Source organism: Pinus tabuliformis, chromosome 9, assembly GCF_031772625.1.
Source record: "Pinus tabuliformis cultivar Carrire ecotype Pingquan chromosome 9, CPIR1, whole genome shotgun sequence".
NCBI classification, from domain to species: domain Eukaryota; kingdom Viridiplantae; phylum Streptophyta; class Pinopsida; order Pinales; family Pinaceae; genus Pinus; species Pinus tabuliformis.
In genome coordinates, this window is record NC_142307.1 from 442,979,040 (window position 1) to 442,992,035 (window position 12,996).

Consider the following 12,996-nt stretch of genomic DNA (forward strand, 5'->3'; position numbering starts at 1 on the left):
CTCTCTACTCAACGAGTCTATAATGAGGTCATCGTGAGACATTGGGATAACTCTTCATTAAAGAATCCAATGTTGATGAGACGTGTGTGGTTAGAAAAAGGATTCTGAGGGCTACCATAGGATGCAATTTTAGACCCAGAGATCTGAAATTACATAGATACAACAGGTTCAATATTGAGCTCCTTGAATGCAAGAAAAAACATGCATTCAAGGATCACTGCAGTAAGGACCACACATCAACAGTCAAGGGTAAGTCTCCTACAACAAGTTATGTATGATTAGTATTTACATTTGAATTTTGAGTATCATCTCTAACATACGTTTTTGCAGGACAATGGAAGTATATATAGGGTCTCGGTTATATCTCTATGTCTGTATATGTCATAGTTACTTTTGATACAACATTTCGGAAGCCTTATTATTGATACTACACATTTGATACTACACCAAGTATGCTAAATCTATATGATGTTGTAAGTTCATCTTACTTGTCTTGTCATAGTTGATAGAATGGTCTCTTTTGTTGTACTTAGAACTTGGTTCATCACAAGTCTAGGGCCTGTCATCAATTTCTATTGTATATAACTTTAGGTGAGTTTTGGATATAGTCTTGCATAGAGTCCTGTTCTATATCAACAGTGGGAGTGTTTGTCTAATGCTGCAACATGTAAACAACAAAAGTGACAAGAACACTCCATGCACACATTGTAATTTTAATTTTTATTTATTCATTATTATGCAATTACATGTGTTTTGCAAGAAAAGGTAAGTTGAATGGTATTTTGTATTGTTTTGGGTTTGGTTTTGCTGGGAAAATTTTTCATAGATTCAAGCACATAATCAAGAAATCATTCAAGAGCTGAAGTATCAAATGAAAAGAAGCATTATAGTGGGACATCCTTTGAAGGCATGACAACCATCCACATATTGTGAAGAAGTACCAAGACAAAGAGTCAATGCAACATCCTTTGAAGACATGACATCCATTTGCATATTGTGAAGAAGTATGAAGGCCAAGAGTCCCTTGTAAAATAGTCATCATTGTAAAGTTGTAAAAGAGTCATTTGTAAAAGAGTCCTCATTGTAAGGATTGTAAAAGAGTCATTTGTAAAACAATCATTTTTCCTAGAGTCTAAGTAGTGTTGGGAGGTATAGGAGTCACTATTGGGATAATGTCATGGTTGAGTTGCAGGTCATAGAGTGATTGGGTATTTGGTCTATTACATGAAAATTATTGTACATATTAAAGTATCGTGGATTGTTGTCTGTGGATTGGGAATCCATAGTCTTGTCTTATTTTAGTCATTATAGGGTGGGAGGGAGGTGTTAGGCACGTGTATGAAGTATCCTACATGTTGGGGCCCATGGACACTTCAGGGTGGGAGGGTGGTGCTAGGGTGAGTTGGGGCTCACTAGGGTGTTGGGGCATCCATTCAGTTGATTACTGCAGAAACTAGGGCATTGGGGCATCCTTCGAGTGGGAGCTCAAGAAGAATTTTTTTCTAGAATTATAGGAAGTTGTTACTTTCATTCCAGTTGGGGTTGAAGATTAAAGAATTTATTAGAAAATCTTTCAGTGGTTTTTGACCCACAGATGGTTTTCCACCTAAAATTCTTGTTCCTACTGTGTTATTTTATTTACTGTTATAACTCCATAAACATTAATAATAATTGAAGATTAAATAATGCTCTGAAAATATTTAAAAGTGCTAATTTCTAAGGAATAATGATTCACCGCTACTCTCAGTATTTCTAATAGACCTGTCTACTAACAATTTTTTGAAACTCATGTACTTCACAAGTTTTTAGTCCTTGATGTTTCCACTTTGCATTATACATCAAGGGCTTCATTTATCATGGTAGTAAAATTTTTTTTGGTGTTTGGACTGAAGGTTTGCAATAATGTATGGTTTTTCCCATGATATTCATGTTGAAGTACCTATTTTAAGGCAAAAAAACTATGGATAAATGTATCATTCATTGGGATACCAATCATGGGTGTCTTTAGACACCACCACTTCTCTTAGGGTTTTGTGGTCCCTAATTACTAGCATCAAAGCTCAGGAAAAAATTAGATGGTTTATGAATGAGTGGGACCAAAAATCCAAATAAATTTGTTTAGTGACCATTGGGATCCAAACCAATTATGTCTTTTCATACCATAACTTCTGTAATTTTGCAATCCTAACAATTATGTAAGCAAGAAAATTCTTCAATAGAAAACTTGCTTTAGTGAAGACTCTTACATTCTCTAATAACAATATAGATTTTATGTTTAGGAGCCTATTACTATTAGAGGCCAAGCATGAGACATTGTTCCACCTATTAACCCTTAATTCAAGGTTGAGTGCAATTTTGATGGACACAGACATGCTTAACCCTACTCATCCTAGAGCTCTCACCCTTTAAGGTTTGTTCAAGCACCTCAAAATCTCCACCTTCATTCAAGTTTTCCATGAAACTTGTGTGGCTACAAGATTAATATAGAAATGTAATGTTTTATATAAGAAGGGAACATTATTCTTACGAACAACTGAAATACATTGACAAGTATGTTGGATTTACTTTCCCTCACCCTTATTTTCTGTAAATAAAAATTTCAATTAATTCACATTCATGTTACATCATGATAGGCTCCATAAAACAAACCTAAAGGCCTAATTCTTATTAGACTTGATGGCCCAAAGATGGAAACAAAACCACATTACAAATAAGATAATGACACTAGAAAGCCATATTATGATAACCCAATATAACCAAAAAATCCCAAATAGCTCAAAACAATCCATCTTCATCAATGTTCAAGATGGAGAGCTAGAATTGGCCCACCTTGCTCATTGACACGAGGAAAAGGATGATGGAAAGCCTAATGGACATGCCCTTCTATATGCTCCATTCTACCTTAAAGGTAAACTAATTTGTCATGGATTCATTCGTCTTTGACCTATGAGTGGATGTCATGGTGCATAAAATCCACCATTGATTATGTTGGATATCGTTCATGACCATTATAGATTTGTTCCTATATGTGTGCTTGTCCGCAACAAGTTGCTATAAAAAAGTTGTAATTTGCTAAAGGCTCTCATCATATGTAGAAAAGGGAAAAGGCATCTCGACTCTACCTGAGTACATCATCATCTCATTTTCACTTATTGTGTCAATTGAATAATGTGATTAAGAAAAGTTGATATAGACACACTTTGTCTCATTTCTCAGCTTTACGAGTGCTACTAATCTTTAAGCATTGTTTTTTCTCATTGCTCTTATAATATTTAGGAATTTTATTTATTTCTTAAAACAATTTTATGTTAAATCCTATGTAGGAGTATTAATGAGGATATTTTGAGAATGTTTAACGCTTTTTTAATAAGTTCAAACATTTATCATATTAGCACTATCACATCTATTACATGAATGGTAAACTATATGTCTATTAAAAGTTTTTTCAACTCATGTACTTCACAAGGTTTTAGCCCTTGATGTTTCCCCTTTGCATTATGTATGGAAGGCCTTTTTAAGCATGGTGCTAAATACAATTTCTTGTTTCAGGCTACAGGTTTGTGAAAATTATCGATTTTATTTTTGTGAGTGATCTTATAACTTATAGGAATTTTATTTCTTCCTTGAAATAATTTTACATTAAGTGCTATTCATAGTTATTAATAAGGATATTCTTATAATATTTAAATTTTTTAATAACTTCAAGCAATTACAATATTAGCACTATCACTACTAATACATGATTGACTTGTCTATTAATAGTTTTTTAAAACTCATATACTTCACATGTTTTTAGTCCTTGATGTTTCCACTTTGCATTATACATCAAGGGATTCTCTAATCATGGTAGTAAGTGAAATTTTTGTTTCGGACTTGATGTTTGTGAGAATGTATGGTTTTTCGCATGGTGTTTTTTGGTTTCCAAGTATGAATCATGCAATTCACCCAATCCACATTTAATTATCAAGCCGGTGTTTTACGAGATATTTCAAGGCTATCAAGCACTATATGTGTAGGCCACAGTTTCCCTACCTATAATTGAACATTAGCTATAAATTACTAAATATGTAACAATAAGAAATACTACAACTGTAAGTAAGAGTAGGATCACTAACAATTGTAATAGTAAATAAGAGTCACAACTATTAGGAATCACATCAACACACTGATAATTCAAAAAAACAATAAAATCACATAAATAAACCTAAATACACATCTAATCCAACAACAGCTCGTTAGGAGAGTGGGCCCAACTTCTTGATCAGGGTTATGGCAAGATCAACGAATCACAATATGCTCAGAGGATCAAACAGTCATTAATCAAAGAAATATTACAAGTATGTCGTTACAGACTTTCAGTTAGAGTATTTCTCATGTAACCTTAACGACTCTTAACAATGATAGCTTTCACGACACTCTACTTTATACAATTTGTCAATAATACAACTCCTAGAATCATGATAGTGTTTGTCTTTAATTACGTGGTGGTTTTCAGAATCAAACACAATGTAAAATATAACCATGTGTCAATCAAAATATTGATTCACCATTGCATCTAGTATCTGACGATAACGTTGCTAGTCTTGATGATGTCATCGAGTGAAAAATGGTCCTAGTCATTGTCCCTTCAAATTTGCAGAAATAGTTGAATTAGAAAGCCAGTTAGGTAATAATCCCCTATGACTATGCTTCATTAACCAATAATCCATAAGGACATGAAAATAGGTATAGATGTGAATTTTAAGATATCGATTAATGACTATTAACATGAAATGGATAAAAAGGAGAGGATAAATAGGTGAGTAAAAGTATTCAAATCTAGCCACCAACATCTCCCCCCAAATTTCCCTACTACATGTCCTCATGCAATTCATCACGTGCACAAATATGGGTTGTAGTTTTGATGATCAACATGATTCGATGAAAGATCATATTTTGTGCCATTTCTGTTCCCAAAGGCTTACATCTATCTGAGTGATCTATTTCCACCAATCCTCATCTAGCTCATAAGATGGAGTGTACTGGTCGGCTCGCAGCTAGATAATGGGAAATCAAACCCCAAAACCCATCCATGGGACCCCACAAATCCACATGCATCAAATATACCAAGGTACCCTATTTAGATCGTGAACAAAGTTGGGGGCCCTGAAAGGCTCACGCATTCTCAAAGTTGATGATGATAACATCCATCGTTTCTGACAGTTGTCCCGGGTCTCCTCCCGAAAAGTGAAGATTTGTTTTGTGCATATGTCGATGCACCATTTTTGGGTTCCCAACATATTCTCTTTCCATCGCTCGATTTCTAAGAGGGTCTTGTGCCTATTATAATCATTTAAAAAATCACAACTCTCCATTCGAAGGACAAGTGGCCCTCCATTCGAAGGACAAGTTGCCTATTTTTCTGATTTTCTTCAAACGTGTCAATGACCTTTCTCGATTTAACCTGATTGACTGTGTAGAGGTAAAGGTTCTCAGTTTAATGTCTCCTACATATGGCACTCGCTTAAATGATTGATCATTGGCCATAAAGTAATCATGCATGTAAAATTTTCCCATCAAGTGTTGATCAAGAATATTGTGTCATCTCAAGATGCGCATAAACTGCATTGAGTTTTTCATCTCATGACTAATATCCTCATGGACACTATCTAAACAAAAGAATAGATACAACTTATGGATCAATAGAGTGTAGCTATGAGAAAGGGATCGGCAAGCCATTATGTGCTATGCGAAAGTAAACATTTTTTCCTTATCGACCTTGAATAACTTTACGTGTTCTTTGAGGTCCTGAATTCACTTATGTTGTTGATCATACTTCCTCTTTCCCTTCTCTATCTATTCTATGTAGCTGGAGACTATTCTCACAGCTTCCTAAAAAACGTTCCTTATTCCTTCACAGTGAGCTTCCAAAGGAATAGTCCCCTGTTGAAGGCAAGTTGTCATAGCTTACCACTTCTGAACTTCTGCAGTCATAACAAACTCCCATGCTTTGATCACATGAAAAAATGATTATGTGTGTAGCTGTTGAAGTCTTTGGCTTATCTTTAGTGTATGTTTCCACTTAAACAGTTTCAGGCTGGGGCTTCACAATGTCTTTATTATGCTTCCTTGGTATTCTTTGTAAGCACTACATTCCTTTCCTTAGTTTCATGATTTCTATTTTCAACTGCATTTTCTCTCTAAATTGTGACTCATATCTTTCCATAAGATGGGGTCTCCTTTTCAAGCATTTCTCAATGAACTCTTGTTTTATAACAACTTCTTCCATAAGTCTCACACACAGTCCAAGGTTTGGTAGGTGGGCATCAATAAAGGTTTCAACTACTTCTTACTTTACTGCAATTTATTCTGTTTGTTCCTCGATGTGGGAAACAAACCCACCATATCCCCCTTCATGTGTCATAATTTCTGCATCCCTCCTCTTTGGCTCTATACTCACTGCAAGGTCCTATGGAGTAGTTTCCTTGACACCCTCTTCTTGTAGTTTCTCTGCTACCTGACCGTCCTCTTCCATCTATTCAGGAATGGTTCCTAAACCTTGTGGGTTAGTTTAATCAACAACATCCTCCTCCCTCTACTCGGGAACTGTCTCCGTCCATTCCAGCTTAGTCTCATCAATAGTGTCCTCCTCCGTCTGCTCGAGAATGAATTCTAACCCTTGCAGGTTAGTTTTATTAGCAACATCCTCCTCCATTTGCTTAGGAACGGTCTTTGTAAAAGTAGTAGCAACCATAAATTCCTCATTTTTTTCCTTCTGTCAGCAACGGTTCTTGTGCGACACTGTCGACCACCAAGCCTTAAATTTACTTAGTTGTTTCACCAATCAACACTGGTTTTTTAGTAACAGTGTCGATAAAGGTGCCATTAGCTTTCCCAAGAAAAATTAGGATCGGGAGAGAAGATTCTTCTTTCTTTGTGCGTATAGAGGAACGATATTTCCTTGCCCCTTTTGGAAAAGATCAAAGAAAAGGAGAGAGAGAGTAATAATTTCATAATTTTTCATTCTCTCAATGATTATTGATGCAGGCCCTCCTTCTTCTTCTATGTGCATCGATTATTCTATGCTCCCTTTTTCTCTTTCTTCCTCTGCGTCTTCGAAATTGCCCTTCTACCTAGCAAGTGACACTAGTTTTTGTGATGTAGTGCCGATTGTGACATATGTTTCCTCCAAAGTTTCCAAATCCATTTGAGGAGGTGGTCTCGGTTGTTCTGTGGTAGAACCACCATCATTTTCATATAGAGATTATTCAACTACTTGGATAGGTGGTGTTGGTTCTTGTTTGCCAACACCACCTACACTTTCAATAAAATCTTCTTCAATTGTTTGAACAAGTGATGTTGGTTCTTGTGTGTCAGCACCACCTACATTTTCAAACAAATTCTATTCCATTGTTTAGACAAGTGATGTTGGTTCTTTTGTGTCAGCACCACCTATAACTGCATCCGAGGGTGGTAATTTCCTTCTTAAATTGGCAGTTGACACTGGTTCTTATGGAGCAACGTCGACTACGCTCTCTTCTATCTCCATTGCATCTATCTCTATTGGGCCATCAGGTAGCACTGGAACAACGTCATCTGTGGCCTCTCCTTCTACTGTTAAGTCTTCTTCCTCCTCCCTTGTAGGAAACATACTTGCAAGTTCTTCCTCCGCTATCTCAGTGAATTGTGGCCAAGCGAGAGAGGTTCGAGATAGAGCATGCACCACCAGTAATCTAACCAACCAATGATTCGTGAGAACTACTAATTCTTATCGAGATCAGTGGGCAGATGGTGCCATCAAGTGAAGGTTGCTCCATAGGAAGTGTGGCATGTCTAAAGAATGAACCTGCACATGCCAAACAGAAAGCATGCAAGGAGTTTTAAATTATATTTAAACAATATATAGAAACAACCATCACAGGTAACATAAATCATAACATAATACACCACCTCACTTGATGTTTATGGAATATGTTTATGATCATACCCTCGCCCTTTCTAGACCCTTGTCTCCCTAGTGTGAAAAAAAAAATCTGGAAACTCTGCGAGAGGAGACTTATGAGAGAACCATTTACGACCTCCTCATTGCAACCCACTGACAATTGAGACAATTTCCTCAATGATTGAAACATCTAGCCCAAGAACTCTAGAATGGTTTCCATCCAAGTTTAATGCAAATTTAGTTGTAATAGCTTCGTCAAATCCTTGTAGCTTCTCCAAATATACATGTCATCCTACATCCAAGAAGACACGGCAAACATTTGCATTGCATCAAACCTACTGTGTGCTTTTAGGTTCGTGTCTCATAACATTCCCACCCATTTTGTAATGGTTTTGTAACAACACAGGTAGATTTGCAGTGAAAAAATTGTGATAGTGATTGGGTGCAGTGAGATTGAAATCTATAAGGGTAACGATGAAATATGGAAAAATCAAGGTAGATAATGGTAATAATGGATGATAATAATGGTAATTAATTTGCAACAATAGAAAGGATTGTTCATTAATATAATAATACTAACTTCAAATCTCGATGGGTATGGGTAACCATGCGAGGTATGGTGGAAATTGTGGAGTGTACACACTTAGCAAAAGGTTTGATAATGATGATAACTAACGATTATTGTAATTTAATTATGGCATATTTTCATTTATTATAGTACATCCCGCCAGCTAAGGGATCGTCGTCTAGAGGCATGTCAATTCATGTCACTTGAATTATCAATAAAATCCACAAAAGTCGATCGGGGATGTACTTGGCAACTTAACTTGACGGAGTAACAAAATTGGAGTAGCAGCATCAAAGTGAGTATAACACTCGAGGAGTAATAACATTGATGGAGTAATCACATCCGAGGAGTAACAAAACCATTTAAACACTTAGTTGAAGTCGCGATGGAGTAAGAACAACAGAGGAGTAACCGCATTGGAGGAGTAACAACAACAGTCAAGTACTTAGACAAAATTTCCATGAGAGTAACAACATCTCAGTGGTAACATCACGAGTGAGATACGTGTAGGAAAAATAATGATAGAGCAGTAACACCATTTTATTATATTAAATGCATAGATATATATTATTACTTTTCTTTTATATTAGGGGTGCGGAGGAGGGATTCCTTGCACTAATAACTTCAAAATGACAGTTATGAGAGAGATACTTAATAAAGGAGTCTCTTTAAGCTGGACGGTGATATAATCTGAGGTGATGTCCATTCATGATCAAGGGACTATGTGCCTCATCAATTGTTGTAAGTCTAATGGGCCAAATATCGATCACTATCTCAACTTCATATGGTCCCATCCACATGGAGAAGAATTTAACCTTAAATTCCTTGAATCGAGAATCATTGAGTAATGTCCAATCCCCTCTTTGAAACTATCTCTTGGGAAATGTTGGCAATACTAAATGCACTTAAAAAATGGCGACCTTACCGAATGGGAAGACTCTTCAAGGATGAGGATGTGAAAGCATTCTTTTGTGCTATTTCTGTTATCCAACCAGATTGGATAAATGAAGCAAGGGATGAATGGAAGAATGACAAAGAAGTATGGCCACTTATTCAAAAGTTCCAAAAGATCCCAATTCAAACAATATTGCTAGAAATTGAAGAGGAAGGAAAAATCATATTGGAACCTGGAGCAGTCACAGAAACAAGAACCCGACAGCTACGAAATCGATCAATTTCAGAGTATCTCATCATGTGGAAGAACTTACCTGCTGAAGATTCCACATGGGAGGACAATAATTTTATACAAAAGCATCAAGAACCACTCAAGCGTTGAGGTCAATGCTTTTTGAAGGAGAGGGGCATGTTAGGCCCCTATACTACTAGTGTAACCCCTTATTGTTATTAGTATAACCCACTTATTATATTGATGTACCCATGTAGTGCCCATATTGTTACTATTATGCCACATAGAAGCCCACCATTGTTACTGTTGTGCCCTACAATATTATTGTTATGTAGGCTTTGATTGTATTGGGACCACTTAGACTCCTATATATAGAAAGGAGGTATTTTCATTTGTATCATCCAAGAATTGTTCATTTATGTAATGTAAAGGAGGTTGCCCCCTCGAAGAGGCTGAATTCTAAGGCGTGGATCTCTCTTTTCTATCTTTTCTTGAGCTGGTTTCATAACATTTGGTATCAGAGCTTTGGATTCTAGGGTTTCGCTGCTCCAAACAGGTCATCGTGGAATTTTCGCTATAACTTTTTTTCTGTGACATTTCAAAAGTCGCAAAAAAAAAACCCATTTGAGAAGAATTGGCGCTGAACCTTGGATCCGAATTTCAGAACTTTTCGCGTGATATTTGCGGAGATATGATCTGAGGAAGTTGGTCTTTTTGCAGACTCCTGAATTACATTCAAAACAGGTGACCTGGGGAAAATCGTCATAACTTTCTTTCTGAGCATCGGATTGAAATTTCATACGAAGGTATAGAAAGAGGACGAACTGTAGTTTCTATTTATATATTTTTCAGAGTCAAAGGTTGAAACAGTGACACGTGGCACTTCATACAATTTAGCTCTACTGAACTAGTCTATAATCAAGTCACTGCGGGAGATTGTGCATAACTTTTTCTTGGAGAATCCAATTTGGATCAGACTTGTGGCATTGGAAAGAGGACATAGAGGGCTACTACGGGTCACAAGTTCGGAACTTAAAGATCCGAAAGTACAGAGTTACAGTCGTTTCAAGGTAGAGCTCCTAAAATCAAGAAAAAGCAAGATGAGGAAGTTTGATGGCAAGGATCCGGTAAATTGGATACTTCAGATGGAGCAATATTTTGATATACATGGTGTACAACTGTTACAAAAGGTATGTATTGCATCTTCATATTTAGAACCAGATCAATTTTTATGGTACAAAGGGCTTTGTTCTCGTAAAAAACTTGTTACGTGGTCAATTTTCACGGAGGAAATGATAGCACATTATGAGGATATAAAGAGCAACACCTTCTTTAGAGCAACACCACAACAATTGGAAAGAGTAAAAGGGATTTGTGACATAATGGAAAGCAAAGTTATGGAAACCAGGAAGCATACCCCTCACAACTATAAAGATGGAAGTGTTGTTTCTCCCAGCCTTCCACAACCTACAAGGGTTACACCACAACAATTGGAAGAAAAAAGAGAAAAAGGGCTTTGTTACAATTGTGATAGAAAATGCACTAAAGGTCATAGGTGTGCTGAGAAGAAATTATTTTACATAGAATATGAAGAGGAGGAAGAAAAGGATCAAGAAACATCAAAAGAAGAGGATATACGTCAGGACACCACCCCAGAGAAAGAAGAAATGAATCAGACCATATCTTGTAAAGCATTGGCAAGAATTACCACTCCTCAAACTCTCAAGATAGAAGGACATATCAAGAAGAAAAAGGTGCAAGAAGTGAAAGATCACATCGAGAAAGAAGAAATGAATCCAACCATATCTTGTAATTCAATGGATGAAATTACCACTCCTCAAACTATCAAGATAGAAGGACACATCAAGAAGAAAAATGTTCAAGAAGTGAAAGATCACATCGAGCATCAAGAAATGAATCTGACCATATCTTGTAAAGGACTTGAAGAAATTACCACTCCTCAAAAGATAGAAGGACATATCAAGAAGAAAAAGGTTCAAGTAGAGAAAGATCATATCGAGCATCAACAGCAAGTTCTCCAACTTTTAAAGGATAAGGCCACTTCGGTGCAAAATCAAACGAAACAACAGGTAGATCAACATCGTAGTGAAAAATGTTTTGATGTGAGTGATTGGGTATTTTTACTGCTACATCTCAAGCAAGCTATTTATGAGAAGGAAATGTTGGCAATACTACATGCACTTAAAAAATGGCGACCTTACCGAATGGAAAGACGCTTCAAGGATGAGGATGTGGAAGCATTGTTTTGTGCTATTTATATTATCCAACCAAATTGGATAAACGAAGCAACAGATGAATGGAAGAAGAACGAAGAAGTATGGCCACTTATTCAAAAGTTGCAAAAGATCCCAATTCAAGCAATATTGCCAGAAATTGAAGGGGAAGGAAAAATCATATTGGAACCTGGAGCAGTCACAGAAACAAAAACCCGACAGCTACGAAATCGATCAATTTCAGAGTATCTCATCAAGTGGAAGAACTTACCCGCTGAATATTCCACATGGGAGGACAAGAATTTTATATAGAAGCATCAAGAACTACTCAAGCGTTGAGGACAACGCTTTTTGAAGGAGAGGGGCATGTTAGGCCCCTATACTACTAGTGTAACCCCTTATTGTTATTAGTATAACCCACTTATTATATTGATGTACCCATGTAGTGCCCATATTGTTACTATTATGCCACATAGAAGCCCACCATTGTTACTGTTGTGCCCTACAATATTATTGTTATGTAGGCTTTGATTGTATTGGGACCACTTAGACTCCTATATATAGAAAGGAGGTATTTTCATTTGTATCATCCAAGAATTGTTCATTTATGTAATGTAAAGGAGGTTTCCCCCTCGAAGAGGCTGAATTCTAAGGCGTGGATCTCTCTTTTCTATCTTTTTGTGAGCTGGTTTCATAACATTTCTTCTATTGGATTGCAACTATTTTTTGGACAACTACGAAATAAAATTCATCCAACTCATTCAACTGTTCCAGTTAGTGTTTCTGGGATTCTGAAAGATCTAAGCCTACTTCAAGGGTTGTCTTCAGAATCTTAATTTCAAATTCCACTAGAAAAAAGGGGATTTCCCATAGACAATATCATATGGTGAAAACCTTATTTTGTTCCTCCATGTTGTTATATACGCCCATAGTGACTCACAAAGCTTTTCAACCCAATTCCGGTGATAGTTCACTATAATATTTGTAAGAATATTCTCTAGTACCTTGTTTGTGCTTTTGAGTTAACCATCCACCTGACGATAATATGGAGATGTTACCCTATTCTTGTTTCCATATTTTTTCATAAGTCCTACAATGAGAGGTGATCTAAATTGTGCCCCTCCATCTGAAACTATATCTGTAGGAG